Raw genomic sequence first — 6,099 nt, forward strand, 5'->3', positions numbered from 1 at the left:
GTCCACACAGCGTGAGGCTAAGAGGAAGAGCCCTGGTTTGCTACGGCCAATCAGAGCCCGGCATTTGACACCCATCAACAAGCCGGATGCCGATTGGCAACGTGGGCCCCAATCACGCCCACCGGCCTTTCCTAGGTGTGCACTGGGAAGCTTGCAGTATAGTCCCAGGCGTGACCGCTGTACCTTGCGTTCTTCACGCAGCTAGGACAATGGTGGAGGACGCGACCGTTTTATAAAACGGAGACTGATTGGGAGAGGCACACAGGAAACATGTTGTGCATCTTGACAGGGCGTTGTTACACAAGATGTTTGCCTTCATCGGTGTTCACCTCACTACACGGAACAGATGTGCATTTCCCCACGGGTAAACCAAATGCAACGCCAGGGCCTCAGTTACGGTGTGGAGCCGTGAGTGCTCATTTTCAAGGCTGCTTTACTAGGCGATATTAAGGAAAGCAAGCCTAGACATTAAGGCAATATTTTTTTTGGTGTAATGGAGACCTGCACCAAAGCACCTTGGAGTCTGCAAATATGCAGAGTCCTGGAGCAAAGACTAGGCTTGCTAAATCTCTGATATGGGTCACAAAAATCTCCCTGTGGAATGTTCTCAGGTCTGTGCAACTCTTTGCGACCCCATGGACTGTAGTCTGCTAGGCTCCTCTGTTCATGGGATTTTTCAGGCAGAAGAATACTGGAATGGGTTACCATTACCTCCTTAAGGGGATCTTTCCTACCCTGGGATGGAACCTGTGTCTCTTGCATCTCTTGCATTGGCAGGCTGATTGTTCACCACTACCGCCACCTGGGAAGCCTATTTTAACACACATTCTGGATAATTATGCTCCTCACTAAAATTCTTGACCTGCCTATCTGAAGAGACCCTCCTATATCGCAGGGAAATACAGAGGCCACAGAACAGTCTGAGAGGAGCTGAAGCATTAGAGGTCAGTGCAGTTCACAAAAACCTTTCCTTTCTCCTTGAGTGCCACGCAGAGTTCTCATGAATTGTACTGCAGAAATAATGGTAAACAAACATACAGGGAGATATAACAAGAAAGGAAGAAAATGCCTGACAACCAGCTTTGTAAGTATTGCATGTTAATGTTTCTTGTATTGAAAACAAAGTTATTTGCATATTAGTCTGCTTTCTTATGTATTTTGAGTCTCCCCAGCACCCTTTGGGTATGTTGATTAAAAACCAAAGGGAATCCAAAGCCATGCAAAGGACAGTTGATCTCAGGATTGGAGCCTTGACAAATTGAGAATCCCTCAGTGTATTAACTGCTTAGTATAGCCAATAACATATCCCGGACTTGCTTGTGGGTGTCCAGGAGTCTCCAGTGGAGGCTTGGGTCGGTGGTGGCCTGCTGCAGGGTTGGGGGCACAGAGTGTAGCAGTACATGCTGCTGCTAAGTCACTTCAGTCGTGTCCGACTCTGTGCGATCCCATAGACGGCAGCCCACTAGGCTCCTCTGTCCCTGGGATTCTCCAGGCAAGAACACTGGAATGGGTTGCCATATCCTTCTCCAATGCATGAAAGTGAAAACTGAAAGTGAAGTCGCTCAGTCGTGCCCGACACTTAGCAACCCCTGTGGACTGCAGCCTACCAGGCTCCTCCGTCCATGGGATTTTCCAGGCAAGGGTACTGGAGTGGGTTGCCATACATGCATGGAATCTTTTGAGGGAGGTCATCATTATCTGCATTACCTCCACTAGTTTGGTTTCACATAAATAGTAGGGAGGGAACACAGCTCCACCAGAGAAAACCCAGCTCCTCCATCAACAGAAAATTGGATTAATGATTTACTGAGCATGGCCCAGCCAATCAGAACAAGACCCAGCTTCCCCTTCAGTCAGTCTCTCCCACCCCAAAGCTTCCATAAACCTCGTATCATGTTCCATCAGAGGGCAGAAAGACTCAAAACCACAGTCACAGAAAACTAACCAAATTAATCACATGGACCACAGCCTTGTCTAACTCAATGAAACTATGAGCCGTGCCATGTAGGGCCACCCAAGATGGATGGGTCATGGTGGAGAGTTCTGACAAAATGTGGTCCACTGGAGAAGGGAATGGTAAATCACTTCAGTATTCTTGCCTTGAGAACCTCACGAACAGTATGAAAAGGCAAAAAGATAGGACACTGAAAGATGAACTACCCCATATTTGGTAGGTGCCCAATATGCTTCTGGAGATCAGTGGAGAAATAACTCCAGAAAGAATAAAGAGACAGAGCCAAAGCAAAAACAACACCCAGTTGTGGGTGTGACTGGTGATGGAAGCAAGGTCTGATGCTGTAAAGAACAATATTGCATAGGAACCTGGAATGTTAGCTCCATGAATCAAGGCAAATTGGAAGTGGTCAAACAGGAGATGGCAAGCGTGAACGTCAACATTCAGGAATCAGTGAATTAAAATGGACTGGAATGGGTGAATTTAACTCAGATGACCATTATATCTACTACTGTGGGCAAGAGTCCCTTAGAAGAAATGGAGTAGCCATCATAGTCAACAGCAGTCCTAAATGCAGTACTTGGATGCAATCGCAAAACAACAGAATGATCCCTGTTCATTTCCAAGGCAAACCATTCAATATCACAGTAATCCAAGTCTATACCCTGACCAGTAATGCTGAAGAAGCTGAAGTTGAATGGTTCTTTGAAGACCTACAAGACCTTCTAGATCTAACATCAAAAAAAAGATGTCCTTTTCATTATAGGGGACTGGAATGCAAAAGTAGGGAGTCAAGAGATAACCTGGAGTAACAGGCAAATTTGGCCTTGGAGTACAGAATGAAGCAGGACAAAAGCTAATAACGGTTCTGCCAAGAGAATGCACTGGTCATAGCAAACACCATCTTCCAACAACACAAGAGAAGACTCTACACATGGACATAATCAGATGGTCAAAACCAAAATCAGATTGATTATATTCTTTGCAGCCAAAGATGGAGAAGCTCTATACAGTCAGCAAAAACAAGACCGGGAGCTGACTGTGGCTCAGATCATGAACTGCTTATTGCCAAATTCAGACTTAAATTGAAGAAAGTAGGAAAAACCACTAGACCATTCAAGTGAGATCTAAAGCAAATCCCTAACAATTATACAGTTGAAGTGAGAGATAGATGTAAGGACTAGATCTGGTAGGCAGAGTGCCTGATGAACTATGGATGGAAGTTCGTGACACTGTACAGGAGACAGGGACCAAGACCAACCCCCAAAATAAGAAATGCAAAAAAGCAAAATGGCTTTCTGAGAAGGTCTTACAAATAGCTGTGAAGAGAAGCAAAAAGCAAAGGAGAAAAGGAAAGATATACCCATTTGAACACGGAGTCCCAAAGAATAGCAAGGAGAGATAAGAAAGACTTCCTCAGTGATCAGTGCAAAGAAATAGAGGAAAATAATAGAATAGGAAAGACTAAAAATATCTTCAAGACAACTAGAGATAGCAAAGGAACATTTCATGCAAATATGGGCTCAATAAAGTATAGAAATGGTATGGACTTAATGGAAGCAGAAGATATTTAAGAAGAGGTGGCAAGAATAAACAGAACTATACAAAAAAGATCTTCACAACCCAGATAAGCACGATGGTGTGATCATTCACCTAGAGCCAGATATTCTGGAATGTGAACTCAAGTGGGCCTTAGGAAGCATCACTATGAACAAAGCTAGCGGAGGTGATGTAATTCCAATTGCGCTATTTCAAATCCTGAAAGATGATGCAGTGAAAGTGCTGCACTCAATATGCCAGCAAATTTTGAAAACTCAGCAGTGGCCACAGGACTGGAAAAGGTCAGTTTTCATTCCAATTCCAAAGAAAGGCACTGCTAAAGAATTTTCAAACTACCACTCAATTGCACTCATCTCATATGCTAGTAAAGTAATGCTCAAAATTCCCCAAGCCAGGCTTCAACAACATGTGAACTGTGAACTTCCAGATGTGCAAGCTGGATTTAGAAAAGGCAGAGGAACCAGAGATCAAATTGTCAATATCCACTGGATCATTGAAAAAGTAAGGGAGTTCCAGAAAAACGTCTACTTCTGCTTCATTTACTATGCCAAAGCTGTTGACTGTGTGGATCACAACAAACTCTAGAAAATTCTTCAAGAGATGGGAATACCAGACCACCTGACCTGCCTCTTGAGAAATCTGTATGCAGGTCAGGAAGCAACAGTTAGAACCGGACATGGAACAGACTGGTTCCAAATAGGAAAAGGAGTACGTCAAGGTTGCATATTGTCACCCTGCTTATTTAACTTCTATGCAGAGCACATCATGAGAAACGCTGGGCTGGAAGAAGCACAAGCTGGAATCAAGATTGCTGGGAGAAATATCAACAACTTCAGATATGCAGATGACACCACCTTTATGGCAGAAAGCAAAGAAGAACTAAAGAGCCTCTTAATGAAAGTGAAAGAGGAGAGTGAAAATGTTGGATTAAAGCTCAACATTCAGAAAACAAAGATCATGGCATCCTGTCCCATCACTTCATGGCAAATGGATGGAGAAACAGTGGTAGACTTTTTTGGGGCTCCAAAATCACTGTAGATGGTGACTGCAGCCCTAAGATTAAAAGGTAGTTACTCCTTGGGAGAAAAGTTATGACTAACCTAGACAATAAAGCAGAGACATTACTTTGCCAACAAAGGTCCATCTAGTCAAGTCTATGGTTTTTCCAGTAGTCAAGTATGGACATGAGAGTTGGACTATAAGGAAAGCTGAGCGCTGAATAATTGATGCTTTTGAACTATGGTGTTGGAAAAGACCCTTGGGCTGCAAGGAGATCCAACCAGTCAATCCTAAAGGAAATCAGTCCTGAATAGTCACTGAAAGGACTGATGCTGAAGCTGAAACTCCAGTACTTTGGCCACGTGATGCGAAGAGCTGACTCATTTGAAAAGACCCTGATGCTGGGAAAGGCTGAAGGTGGAGGAGAAGGGGACGACAGAGGATGAGATGGTTGGATGGCATCACTGACTTAATGCACATGAGTTTGAGTAAACTCCGAGAGTTGGTGATGGACAGGGAGGCCTGGCGTGCTGCAGTCCATGGGGTTGCAAAGAGTCAGACACAACTGAGCAACTGAACCGAACTGATAGCCAATAAAAGGACAGAAAAAAACTGATAGAATATGTGTAGGGCATTCCTGAGATAGTTTAATTAAGAACATTTAGCTTATTAACTAGAAGTTGGAATGTGTTTTAATTTTCACATTCCTCAAAATGCCATCTTGTTCATTTTATCATCTGTCTGGATAGGCCAGATTAGAGCAGAACAGAGGGTTTCCAGACAGACGTGTCCATGGGGAAAAAAGGTTGGGATTATAGGTCTAATTATTTTAAAATGATGTCTAAATTTAATGTCTAAAACTGAAAAACCAAGAAATCACAGTATAACATGTTAGGTAGAAATTCGGAAATCATGTCAGAAGAAACAAAATTTCTGAAAGTGCATATATCTGGGGAGCACGAATTGGGGATGCACAAGGCTACTTGATGTTACATTTGTCTACTCTGGAGATGGAGGGTATAACAGATTTAAACACGGCCACAGATTCTGAACACTCTTTGCACTGAGACGTGAGCATCTATGTCCCCTCACTTTTGAGTCTCGGTTGGCTCAGTGTCTGTTTTACCCTATAAGATAAAGTGGAAATAACTGAGCCAGTTTCTGGGTTAGGACTGAAGACATCTGCTTCCTGCTCCTAAAATAGGAACAGGAAGAAAATTGATTGCTATGAAACTGAAAGTTATGTTGCTATGCTGTGAGGAAACTAATGGACAGGCACTGAGTGAACAGGCCATTTTAGAAGTGGATCCTTTAGTGCCAGCTGGGCCACTCCCATGACATACATGGAGTAGAGATGAGCAGTCCCCAAAGTCCTGAAAAAGTTGCTTATCTGTGAGCAAAGTGAACGAGTGTTAATAGGATGACTTGTTATGCAGCAATAGGTAAGATGGTACAAATATAGTCAACATCAAGAAAAGGTGGAGTTATTTGTCCTGCTGAGGGGTGGGTGCCATTTTTCATGAAGTCTGAAGCCTTGGAAACAGGAATTCTGAATGACTCTTCAGTTACTTAGCTCCTCAGACTCT

The sequence above is a fragment of the Bos taurus genome, chromosome 8 (assembly GCF_002263795.3).
Source record: "Bos taurus isolate L1 Dominette 01449 registration number 42190680 breed Hereford chromosome 8, ARS-UCD2.0, whole genome shotgun sequence".
Lineage (NCBI taxonomy): Eukaryota > Metazoa > Chordata > Mammalia > Artiodactyla > Bovidae > Bos > Bos taurus.